Below are 13,402 nucleotides of genomic sequence, written 5' to 3' on the forward strand. Positions count from 1 at the left end.
AAGGGACTTTGGTTATGTCTAAACTCATGTGGGATAAAACAGAGAGAGTGGACAAAAGCTGGGAGGAGTTGGAATCTTGAGAATCTAGATCTATTAGCTTTGCAGATGCTGTGGAGAGGATCATGAAATGTCCAGGCAATAAAATGAGAGTGTAAACCAAGTTTAACTAGTTTTTGCCTCTCTTCTCTGCTATATGATTCTACTTTGCAGAACATGAAAAGAGCAATATACTGTCTTGGCCAACATGGTAAAACCTCGTCTCTCCTAAAAATACAAAAATTAGCTAGGATTGGTGATGGGTGCCTGTAATCCCAGCTATTTGAGAGGCTGAGGCAGGAGAATCACTTAAACTTGGGAGGTGGAGGTTGCAGTGGGCCGAGATCATGCCACTGCACTCCAGCCTGGGTGACAGAGTGAGGTCCATATCAAAAAAAAAAAAAAAAAAAAGCAATATATGTAATTAAATCCAAAATGAGTTTTGGATTTTAGATCATTGAACGCGAGTTATGATATGTGTGTGTGTGTGTGTGTGTGTGTGTGTGTGTGTGTGTGTGTGTGTGTTTACAAAAAGAGTAATGAACACATTCCACACATCATCCCACATCTATAATGGGAGCAGCTGTGATGATGAACTGTTGTGGAGGTGAGGCAGAGCAGGTTGAAGAACACCAACACAGTAAGTCTACGTTTTGACAAAGAAAGACCACGTTCAATCTTGATGGACCCAGCATTGTAAAACTAAGCACAACTTTTTCTTCCTTTGATCAATAGCAATATTTGGCAAAAATCCAAACATACAGAGAGTTGAAAAAGAAAAAAAACAGGTGCTATGGGATAGTGCCTCAGAGGAAACAGAATTCTAAACTCCAGCTGCCATTCAAAAATTATGGATAAGTGTGATATCTAAAGTATTTTAAAAACTATCAAGATGAGCTTTATAGGAAGTTTCTGGAGCTTGGTATTTCTTGGCACCAAATAAAAATAAGCCATTTTGAAATTTCTGGAATGATTATGTGATATTGAATCTCTCTACTGAATCTCAGGAGAACAAATTTTCTTTTTGTCTTGATGCCAGGTTTCTAATGCACTTGAGTATTAAACAAAAAGCATCTTATTTTACAAGTTTATGAAAACTATTGCACTGGCTATTAAAAGGCTCAAGATGGTTCTACATGTGCTGGGCAAGTCACAGAAATGGTACTTGCCATATCGCAGTTGAGTCCTCACAGTGAGCAAAACAGCTGGAACGTGGACAGGGAGGGGTTGTCTTTGCTCACCTGGCCCAAATTCAAAGCCATCCATCTACCATCTTGATGGCAGTAAGAATTACAACCACTTGTATCTATACAAGATTTGCCAATATTAACGGCTTAAAAAAAAAAAAAAAAAAAACCAGCCAACATTTTACCCTAAGCAAGCAGGACATGGCAAATACAATTTTCTGTATAACCAACATGGCACATGTATATATATGTAACAAACCTGCATGTTGTGCACATGTACCCTAGAACTTAAAGAATAATAATAAGAAAAAAAGCAAATGTGGGTTGGATTTATAGTTCACACATGAAGAATTTTTATTTTTCAAAGCCTTGAGTTGACCTACTGGCATCTGATCACCTTACATTGGACTTTACAGTGGCTCAGGGAAGAGCTAATTCATGAATGATAAAACACTAAAAGAAGCCTTGTTTATCCTTCACAAATATGGAAAATAACTAAATGCAGAAGCTTTGTACAGAGAGTCACCCAGGGGATGATGAGGGACACATGTGTTCTATGTAAGGTGCGTCAATTTGGTCTTCAATTGTGATGTCGGAAGCTGAGTGAACGCTGGAGCTGCTTTTGTCTCACTATCTGGGCTGGGAGGAAGTGTTTATCTCTGTGCTGTGAGATTTCCCAAGAAGCACTCTCTCGCCCTCAGCTTGTTCCCTTTTATTAGGTGTCCTCTTATCAAGGAATGTTGCTCTGAGAAGATAAGAAACTCTCAGGTGGTGTTACTAATTACTGACAATGTGACCTTGAGCAAATCACTTCTCCTGGCCTCATTTCCTTATCCTAAAATGAGAATGGAAGGCTGGCTGCTCACACCTGTAATCCTAACACTTTGGGAGGCCAAGGTGGGTGGATCACCTGAGGTCAGCAGTTCGAGACCAGCCTGGCCAACATGGTGAAACTGAATCTCTACTACAAATACAAAAATTAGCCAGGCATGGTGGCAGACGCCTATAATCCTAGCTACCTGGGAGGCTAAGGCAGGAGAATCACTTGAACCCGGGAGGCAGAAGTTGCGGTGAGCCAAGATCGCACCATTGCACTCCAGCCTGGGCAACAGAGCAAGACTCCATCACAAAAAAAAAAAAAAAAAAGGAAAGAATGAAAACAGTGGCTGCCACATAAGATTTTTATGGGGATTAAGTAAAACCGTGCTTAGAAAGCACTTGGCAGGAGCCTGATACATGGCACATTTTTTCAGCAAGTCGTTGCCTTATCTTTTTATTTATCATCATTGCGGTTGTCTTTTCTCAATCCAGCAACCATTTACTGAAAGGCAGCTTTCTGTCATATAGCAGGCTAGCTTTTATTTCTTTAGCACATGCGATACCTGTCTAGTTGGTTTCTTCTCTGAGTCTCACAATTAATCCACAGAGTCCTGCAAACCTTCAGAATAGGCAGGATATAACATTTATTAGCACATTATCTTAACATTCATTTCAGCTTTATCCTTACCAACATTCATCCCTGGAGATTTGAAACCCCAAATGCATTATTAGTGCCTAAACATTATGAAGAGCTTAAGACCAGGAGCAACTGAACATGGGAATAGGTCTTTCACTTAGTAATTTCCCACTAAAGTAAAATAGCATGAAAGGTGTTTTATAATAAAAGGGGAAAAAGGCATTAAAAGCCCAGGCGTTATCTTTGGATTGATAATAGCTGTGAAGTATTAATTCATGTTTATTTCTATGCATGTATTATTATCCTAACACATTTGAAGAGAAGGGCCATGTCTGCTGTGTCCATTTGCTGAAGCTCTATCTGAAATGTGTCTCTATGGAGCCAATTTGCCTCTGTTTTATGTTTTCTGTGGATTCCTGAAATAGTTAATGTAACTTCTTCAGTAAAGCACAGTACAAGCATTGGGAAAAATCAGAGGTACTCAATCCATCACTCAGTTCAAACTGTATGTTTCACTGATGAGAAACCTATGTGTCAGGAGAAAAGCATGAGACAAATACAAATTGAGGCACATTCCGCAAAATACCTGATGAGTGTTATCAAGGTCATCAAAACAAGGAAAGTCTGAAAAATTGTCACAACCAAGAAAATCCTAAGTAGCCATGATGACTAAGTGTAATGTGGTACCCTGAATGGATCCAAGAACAGAAAAAGAAAGTCAGATTAAAACCTAAGGAATATGAATTAAGTATGGGCTCAAGTTAATAATGATGTATCAATATTGTTCCATTAATTGTGGCATACAGATATCACACTAAAATAAGCTATTAATAATAGGAGAAACTCGACCAGATGTGGTGGCTCACGCCTGTAATCCCAGCACTTTGGGAGGCCAAGGCGGGTGGATCCACGAGGTCAGGAGTCTGAGACCAGCCCGGCCAACATAGTGACACCCTGTCTCTACTAAAAACACCAAAAAAGGTTGGGTGCGGTGGCTTACACCTGTAATCCTAGTACTTTAGGAGGCCGAGGCACGTGGATCATGAGGTCAGGCGATCAAGACCATCCTGGCTAACACAGTGAAACCCCGCCTCTACTAAAAGTATAAAAAATTAGCCGGGCTCAGTGGCGGGCGCCTGTAGTCCCAGCCACTCAGGAGGCTGAGACAGGAGAATGGTGTGAACCCAGGAGGCGGAGCTTGCAGTGAGCCGAGATCGCCCCACTGCACTCCAGCCTGGGCAACAGAGCGAGACTCCGTCTCAAAAATAAATAAATAAATAAATAAATAAATAAATAAATAAATTTAGCCGGGCATGGTGGTACACGTCTGTAGTCCCAGCTACTCAGGAGGCTGAGGCAGGAGAATCGCTCGAACCCGGGAGGTGGAGGTTGCAGTGAGCCGAGATCATGTCACTGCACTCCAGCCTGGGCAACAAAGCAAGATTCTGTCTCAAATAATAATAATATAATAATAATAATAGAAACTCTGCATCACTTTCATTATTTTCCTATAAATCTAAAGCTATTCAGAAATAAGAGGTTTATTTTTAAAATATGTATAAAATGTTCATGATGGAAATACCAAAAGCAATGGCAACAAAAGCCAAAATTGACAAATGGGATCTAATTAAACTAAAGAGCTTCTGCACAGCAAAAGAAACTATCATCAGAGTGAACAGACAACCTACAGAATGGAAGAAAATTTTTGCAATCTATCTTTCTGACAAAGGTCTAATATCCAGAGTCTACAAAGAACTTAGACAAATTTACAAGAAAAAACAACCCCATTAAAAAGTAGACAAAGGACATGAACAGACACTTCTCAAAAGAAGACACTCTTGCAGCCAACAAACATATTAAAAAAACCCTCAACATCACTGATCGTTAGAGAAATGCAAAGCAAAACCATAATGAGAAACCATCTCACTCCAGTCAGAATGACTATTGCAAAGTCAAGAAACAACAGATGCTGGCAAGGTTGTGAAGAAAAAAGGAACGCTTTTACACTGTTGGTGGGAATGTAAATTAGTTCAATCATTGTGGAAGACAGTGTGGCGATTTCTCAAAGATCTAGAAGCAGAAATACCATTTGACCCAGGAATCCCAGTACTGGGTATATACCCAAAGGAATATAAATCATTCTATTATAAAGATACAAGCATGCGTATGTTCATTGCAGCACTATTTGTAATAGCAAAGGCATGGAATCGACCCAAATGCCCATCAATGATAGACTAGATAAAGAAAATGTGGTAACATATGCACCATGGAATACTATGCAGACATAGAAAAGAATGACACCATATCCTTGCAAAGGATGGATAGAACTGTTATCCTCAGTTTGCTGAGGATCCGTGTCCTTTGTTATCCTCAGCAAACTAACACAGGAACAGAAGACCAAACACTGCATGTTTTCACTTGCAAGTGACAGCTGAATGATGAGAACACATGGACATGTGGTGGGGAACAACACACACTGGGGCCTGTCAGGGGCAGGTGAGGGGAGGGAGAGCATCAGGAAGAATAACTAATGGGTGATGGATTTAACACCTAGGTGATGGGTTGATTTGTGCAGCAAATCACCATGGCACATGTTCACCTATGCAACAAGCCTGAACATCCTGGACATATACCCGTGAACTTAAAATAAACGTTGAAGAAAAAAATCTATGAAATTAAATGCAAACAAGTGAATTAGCTACTGAAATTAAAGAAAAAAATATGTTCACGAACATTTTTGGACTAAAGCATATACTGTTGCCTTAATGTCAGGGATTCCCACAGGTTATAATAATAGCATTTGTGGTCTGGAGTACTGGAAAGGCTGTGAGCTAATTTCCATAGATCTGTGTCTCTCTGAATCTCACTGCACTCAGTAGTCAAACCATAGTAATCATAACCACTTCCTAGATTATATGTGAAGATTCAGTTCACCACCATGAACCTCCATGCATAGTGTGTGATGCACAGTAGGTACTCAGTTAATATGAATTATCTTCTCATTCCCTTAACCTTTTTTAAAATATGGGATTAGTCGTGCTCTGTTTTTTATTTCTATCATAAGGACTTGATCAAAAATTACAAATTGTCTTGGCCATTCTATGCACTGATTGTCCAATAGGAGATAAATTCTCAAATGTTGAAACCTTATTGATTTTTAATCATCTGTGAACTATCTGAAAACAAACTCAGAAACTCTAAAACTAAAATGTTAAAAGGCTTAAAATAATCTGGTTGAGATGTTGCTTTTCCCTCTTGTTTTGGAGAGAAAAAAATTCAGGTAGAATTTGAAGTAACTATATGTTGCAAAAAGACAGTACTGTGTAGAAATAAATTAGTCTACCTGCATTTACAATTTTTCTGAATTAGGAAAGATAGGTAGAGAAGGGAGAGAAACACACCTATTCCAATAATCCATAGCTCTCCCTTGAGAGACGTGGGTGATTCAAATGGAATTTTATTTACTCTTTTAAGCAACTAACTTTTAAAAAAACTTTTATTTTTAGGTTCAGAGGTACATGTGCAAGCTTGTTATATGGGTGAATTGCGTGTCTCGGGGGTTTGGTGTACAGGTTATTTTGTCATCCAGGTAATAAGCATAGTACTGATAAGTGGTTTTCGATCCTTACCTTCCTCCCACCCTCCACCCTCAAGTAGGCGTTGATGTGTGTTGTTCCTTTCTTTGCATCCATGTGTACTCAGTGTTTAGCTCCCACTGATAATTGAGAACATGCAGTCAGGTTTTCTGTTCCTGTGAGTTCATTAAACAACCAACTTCCAACAACCCACTAGATGTGAAGTTCCTTGCTTGATGCCAAAGATAGAGGCAAAGGTGATCTCAGCTATGGAGCTGCTCACAGGTGGTCTAATAGATTCTACATGGTAAGACTTGATCCTTCGCCAAGGTTGCGGGTCAGGGAAGTGCTTGACAGTTCACAGTTCTGCTGGGTTTTAAAGGCTGTCTGAAAGGAAAATGGGCATATGAGGAGGATGCAAATTTAACCCCAAAGCCCACTCCCCCAATTCCCCCAACTGCAGACTGCTGCTGGCAGAAGTATAGAATTTAAAGGGATGGCTGGCAGATGAAGCCCAAGAGCAGGCAGTGGCCAGGGCTTCAGTTCAGACTTGCTCAACTTGGGAGTTAAGAGAAGAGTCATATGCCCACGATTCTAGTGTAGACAGAACTGTGACTGAAGCGTGGGGGATGAACTGAAGTGGGCTGATTGGAAGCAGAGTGTGAAGACTCTTGATAAATCTCAGGCAATAAGTGATGATAAATTAAATGACATAATGGCCAAAAGAATAAAACCAAAGCCTGTGTTGGCATTGACGACTTGGTGACCAACTGAATATGGAACCAATTCATCCATATTGAATGAATGAATTCATATTAAATAATATGGATAACGCATATTGGATAATAACCTTTCTCAAGAAATTCACATTTCATCAATTATATTAACATATTTCTGACATTCTATTAATGTTTCATGGATTAGAAAGTGCGTGTACATATGTGACCTTATTCATTTTCAAAACAGCATTTTGAGATAGGGTATCTCCCAGGTTTCTGACTCAGGCCACTGAGACAGAGTGAAATGATCAACATAGGAAATGGAACAGGTGTGGATGGGAGGACAATTATGAGAGCTTCAAATATGAAAATGCTGAGCTTGAAAAACCTGTGAGATGTCTGAAACACAATGGAACATACAAGCAAAAAGAAAGCAGTAACTCTCAAGAAGAAGATAGTGATGGCAATAAAAGCCATTTGAATTGGGCGGGAAATACCAGGAAAGGTGCTGATAGTGAAAAACTTATTCATGGTGATTTCTTTCTTAAATAGGAGGAAGTGAAATGAATTTCAATAAAATATTGGCTGTAAGAATGTAGATCAAGAAAGCATTGTTTAAGAAACAATTGAGAAAGAGAGGAATCTGGGACCACTAGCGGAGAGGTGCTACTTAAAGTGTAGGTGGGAATCCGTACTTCACAGGAAGTAGAGTAGGTTCATGGGAAAATAATTAGTCTGTATCTTTGGCCTGTTTTGCCATGCATTTGAAAAATGTATAGGACTGGTTTCAGAGAATTTTCTTCAAACTGAACAGTAAAGCTACGATGCAGAAAGCAGATTGAAAATGTTCTGGCTGGGCACGGTGGTTCACATCTGTAATCCCAGCACTTTCGGATGCCGAGGTGGGTGGATCACCTGAGGTCAGATGTTCGAGACCAGCCTGACCAACATTGTGAAATCCCATCTCTACTAAAAATACAAAAATCAGCAGGGCATGGTGGCGCATGCCTGTAATCCCAGCTACTTGGGGATTTGCTGAGGCAGGAGTATCACTTGAACCCAGGTGGCGGAGGTTGCAGTGAGCTGAGATCATGCCACTGCAGTCTAGCCTGGGCAACAAGAGCAAAACTCCATCTCAAAAAAAAAAAAAAAAAAAAAAAAAAAGGAAATCTTCCAAGATGTCAACATTTATCCTCTTCATGCTCAGTGATCCTGTCCCTGCAAACTGCCATGCATTGTCCACTGACAATGGCAGAAAGAAACAAGATGTGCAGGAGTTTCCATCTGAGCCTCTACCACACAGGAGAGTTGAGATTGGATTTCTAGGATGAGTCAACATTGATTACAAGCAGAAGCAACACTCCACAAAAATCATGTTCAATGAAAACAAAACTAAGAATATAGCAATAAAATAGAATGTTGTGTTTACTCAACTATTAGAAAACTTTATAAAGGTATTATGGAAAAAAGCATTGACAGAAAACCCAAAATAACAGTGGCTTAACAGTGGCTTATGGGCCTGTGCACCATGATTGTCAGGACCTCAGGCTCCAGCCATGGAGTTGCTCCATCATCTTGAACATGTGGCTTCCACCTCCTGGCCTCTGGTGTTCCAGTCATCTTACACACATTTAGGCAGAGGGAAGGAGGCAAATACCTGCTGAACTTGGACAGGAGATGTTCCCCTCCACCTACTGCTCAGATCCTAGCCATATGGTGAGGTCTAGCTGCAAGGAAGATTGGGAAATGCAGTCTTTCCTCTAAATGGTCATGCACCCAGCTAAAAATTGAGAGTTTTATCACCGGGAAGGAAAGAGGAGAATGTTTGTTAGAAGAATGATCATTGTCTACTACACCATGCTGTTTAAGACTGGGATGATCAGATTTGAGAAAGTGTTGAGGTATAGACAGACAGACAGGCAGACATATAGATAGATACACACACATCCATATATTATATTCCATCCAAATATTACATATTCAGCCTCTATGATGTACCAGGCACTTTGTAGGCAATAATAAGGAAGCAGCAGTGAACAAAACAGAAAAGAAAACAACTTTGTCCTCATATAACTTGAATTTTAATGAGACATTGCTCTATTTTTATCCTCAGGATTAGGCCTACATTTATTCACAACTGAGACAAGGGGTGCACAAACCTTGTCTTTTTGTGGTTGAACTAAGAAGAAGGTAAGGTTGACAATCCCAAGATCAGTTAGAATACCTTGCATCTAACACACGACTTCATTGGAGAAGAATAATACTTTCCCAAAACAATGTAAAGGTGAGCCTCTCCAATCCCAGCATGGGATGCCTTCAAATCCTGTATCTGTTGAACTTTTAGCCACAAAACAAAGAGGTAGCAGGGTTCAGAATCTCCCTTGTGTCCTCTGTCATGCTACTAGCTGGTGTGTGCCATTATGGAGTTCTTTGGTCTTGCATGCCATGAAATTATTTAGGGTGAGAATGGTCCCTTTTGGGCTCGCCATGTAACATGGGGTCATCAGGTGCTGCTTCTTGGCCCACAATGGGTAGAACAGGGTGTAATTTTGAACTACTCTGGAAAGAAGAGGGAGGGGTCAAGGTTTAGATATAATATCAGGAGTTCATCTGTCCCTCTTGTGTCTGTCACTAATTACAGGTCCATGAACTTTCCATTCTTCAGTCTAAGAATCAATGAAAAGCAATGTGGAATAATTGAAACTTTGGTTTGCTATATTTTCATGAGCCAGTTATATAGATTATTTGAAATGTAATTTTATCATCTATAAATTTTAAAAAGAAAAAAATAATATTTCTTATCTCAAAATGCTGTTTACACACTTTCTAATCTGTAAAACATTAATAAAATGTCAGAAATGTGTTAACATTATTAAGAAATGCAAATGTCTTGAGGAAGATTATTAAATAGATTATTAAATAAAATTTTATGAGTAATGTTCACCATAATTTATCTTTTTAGAAAAGATAATCATTCAAAGGGTTTTTATTTTTAGTAGGTGTTTAGATAAGCTTAGCTGACCTTTTCCCAAATCTTGACAATTAGTGATGAAACAAGATACTCCCTACGAGGAGAACACAGGGTGTACTTTGCAGCCCTAATAAGACAAACAGGAAAGCCAATACCGGGGAGATTGCTGTGAAGGCAATTAGGCTTTGAAAAGGGTGACAGTCCCACCTTTGACCAAGCAAACAGCAGTCTCTGTACCAAGTGGTGCTTTGATTTGCCACAAGTCCTTTTATTTTCACCAGTGAAAGAGCTGAAGTTGTTTATGCTGGATAAATTTCCTATTTCTCCAGAATGAAGTTTATTTTTGAGTTAGATATTCCAATGCCATCAGGTTGGGGTCATCTTTTACATTTGTGGAGTGTTCTGGTGGCTGCCGTGACTAAGCTAGAAATTGTGTTGAGGCATGTGTTGTATTTTTACAGATACAATGGGCTCTTACCCCCACATGAGGGGTAGGCTGGAGAAAGGGGATGCAAAGGTTAGTGGATGGCAGCAGACAGAAAATCCTGAAAAGAATGGCTGGGAGAAACAGAGACCTAGCAATGCAGAGTTCTTCAAAGCCAGAGAGATGATGATTCTGACCTGCTGTTAGAAGGAACAGTGTTGGCCTTCTATTGCGATCGTTAGTTGCTTGCTTTGATGTTTTCTTTTAAAAGGCTGACACCATGTCCTTAGAAGACCAGCCCAAAGTTCTGTTATCTTAGCATATTATACTGATTTTTTTTTTCAAGAAAAAATAAAAATTGGGTTAGGCAAAATGACAAGGCAACAAAATATCTTGCTGGTTACAGTATCACCAAGAGATCAGAGAACTAGAAAACTCATTAATGATTCCTAGAAGATGGAAGAGTTACCTGTCAAGAGAGAAAGAATCCAGAAATATCTGTCCTGAAAAGGTCCTGGACAGGCCTATATGATTTACTAAACCTTCTTGATTCCAGAACCTCAGGAAAGACACCTCAGGGAGATGAGTGAGGCTGTGAAAGGGAGAAGTCAGGCCCTGGGACATCCTGCAGCTGCCAGACAATCATCTGAGAGTGACGGTGAGGTGGACACTCCAAGCCCAAGGTGAAGACCCCTCCAAGGATGTCCCTGTTGGCACTCTAGCCCTCTGGAGGACCCTGGGGGCTTCAGGGCCAATGAGCTTCCTGTTATTAAGTGGCCCTCCCATGGAGCGTCTATAGAAACAGCCCCTCAGTCTTCCCCTAATTGGAGTTCCACCTCTCAGCACTCCAGAGACGTCCTCAGTAGAAATGGAAAAGGGTTTGGCCCTAGAGCACAACTTGAGCGAGTTAAGTCTTCCCCTCTGCACAATCAGATTTCCACATTTGGTGGAGATGATTCTGCCTTCTCTTTAAATTATAATGTTCTGAAGTCTAAAGAGCTCGTTGTGCAGGATGCATTATTACACAGAAAGGAAATGCTGCCCAGAGAGAAATCCATTTAAAAGGAATTATCCTCTCTATGAAATGTGCCAGAAGGCGGCGGTGGGAGGTGGGCAGATAGGAGACTAGAGGGACTCGAACATTAACTTAGCTTTCTAGATGTAATACTTTTTAAATGTGTTTAATGCCATTTACAAAGGGAAATACACAATTGTCTTAGGCTTTCCTTTTAAGATTTGGTCCTTAGGATGCCAAGTGTCTATGACTGTCACGACCCCTGCAACATGTCACCGCAGCCCCTCTGTTATCATCCTGCCATGTGTTGCCATGTTTTGTTTTGCATTTTACACCAAATATTCCAATGAAACTGTGATGACAGAGCCACCATTTCCTGTCTCAGGAATAGCTACTGATGGAGTCCTGCCCACCCAAGAGTTATCACACACCACGAGGCAAGCCATTCTCTCCAAAGCTATGGTAAAGTTAAATTAGTGAATAAGATAAGGAGAACATGTATTCAAATAGTTTTGAAAATGTACTCAACATGATTTTTACTAAATGAATCCAGATCTCAAAATTCAAAATTATGAGTAGATTCAAATTAATGTTTCCCCACTAAATACTACTATCAATATTTTATTTTATTTTTCATTTACTAGCAGACAGGGTCTTGCTCTGTCACCCAGGCTGAAGTACAGTGGTACCATCATTGCTCACTGCAGCCTCAAACTTCTGGGCTCAACTGATCCTTCTCCTCAGCCCCCTGAGTAGCTGAGATTGGAAACTTGTGCCACCATGCCCAGCTGTTTTATTATTATTATTATTATTATTATTATTATTATTATTATTTTGGTAGAAAGAGGGTCTGGCTCTATTGCCCAGGCTGCTCTCAAACTCCTGGCCTCAAGTGATGCTCCTGCCTCAGCCTTCCAAAGCGCTGGCATTACAAGTGTAAGCCACTGTGTCTGGTCAACTATGCATACTTTAAAACTAGTTGTTGTATTTTAGTGATTCATATCTCAAGGAAAGGGGCATATTTCAACATGGAGAAGTGAGAGAGAGAGGAAGGTGGTATGAAATAACAGTGGAGCTGTGGCCTTACAAGCTACCTCGACTTTTTAAGATTTCTCTGTGTGACTTTTTATTGTTTTATCAAGTTAAGCACAGAAGCCCATTAAGTAATCATAACCCTCCAGTTATAGGGTGTCAAACAGCACAGAGACTCAGCAACTCAGAAGAGAAGACAGAAGCCTGAGGAAGTGCACTTCAGATGCTTGGAGGACAAGGCACATCCATCCATCGCTTGTCCTCAACTTGCTGTGCTAATGAACTGTGATCAGTATTGACGCTATGTATTGAGTTTTCCATCTCCTGTTTTATCAAGCACCCATTGGAAAATAATTGCTGCAGGCACCTGACATGGAAATGACTCATGTGATTCACATCCAGTGGACTCTTTTTCTTTCCCATTCAACATAACAAGAGGGCTTCTAGTTACCTCTGTCTTTTTTGACCCTAATGTTTTACTTGCATCTTAGCAAGCTTTAGATTAGTATTAATGTAAGCAATATGAAATAATTTTGTTGCTATTAATTCCGGGATCTTAACACACATTCTTGTAATTTTCTCTCTATTTATTCCTCCTGTATAGTGGTTACTAATACCAGCAGGGATAAGTCAGGCAAACAGAGGTAGATAACCAAATATTTTACCTTACTAGGCAAACATTCTTCCTCTTCAGGCATAGATATTGATAGAGACCAGTTGTGCAGTCAAACATGATCACATGATATTCTGTTTTCTAGTGACTTGACTCTTCATATCTATGGGAGAGATGAATAAAAGAAAATGATGTTCACTTCATTTCCTAGTTGCTTTAGAGTCACATAATCATGATGCAACAACAAGAAACTGGGTAACAACATGAATGTCATTTTTGATCTGCTAATAGGATAATTTTATTAACCAAATTATGTAATGCCATAAGAAAGATAAAAATTTAGACTGGATGTCAGGAAATGTTTCTTGATAATA

At 39.8% G+C, this 13,402-nt stretch overlaps 1 long non-coding RNA gene across 3 annotated transcripts in view; it reads right to left on the minus strand.

The window, feature by feature from the left end:
• Positions 1-13,402, minus strand: part of LOC105489469 (uncharacterized) — a 349,939-nt gene that overhangs the window by 85,064 nt on the left and 251,473 nt on the right. For all 3 annotated transcript variants that reach the window (XR_011625157.1, XR_011625156.1, XR_011625155.1), the window contains one exon: positions 13,081-13,191. This is a non-coding gene — a long non-coding RNA (uncharacterized lncRNA). The remainder of the gene's footprint in view (positions 1-13,080; positions 13,192-13,402) is intronic.

Source organism: Macaca nemestrina, chromosome 6 (genome assembly GCF_043159975.1).
Source record: "Macaca nemestrina isolate mMacNem1 chromosome 6, mMacNem.hap1, whole genome shotgun sequence".
Lineage (NCBI taxonomy): Eukaryota > Metazoa > Chordata > Mammalia > Primates > Cercopithecidae > Macaca > Macaca nemestrina.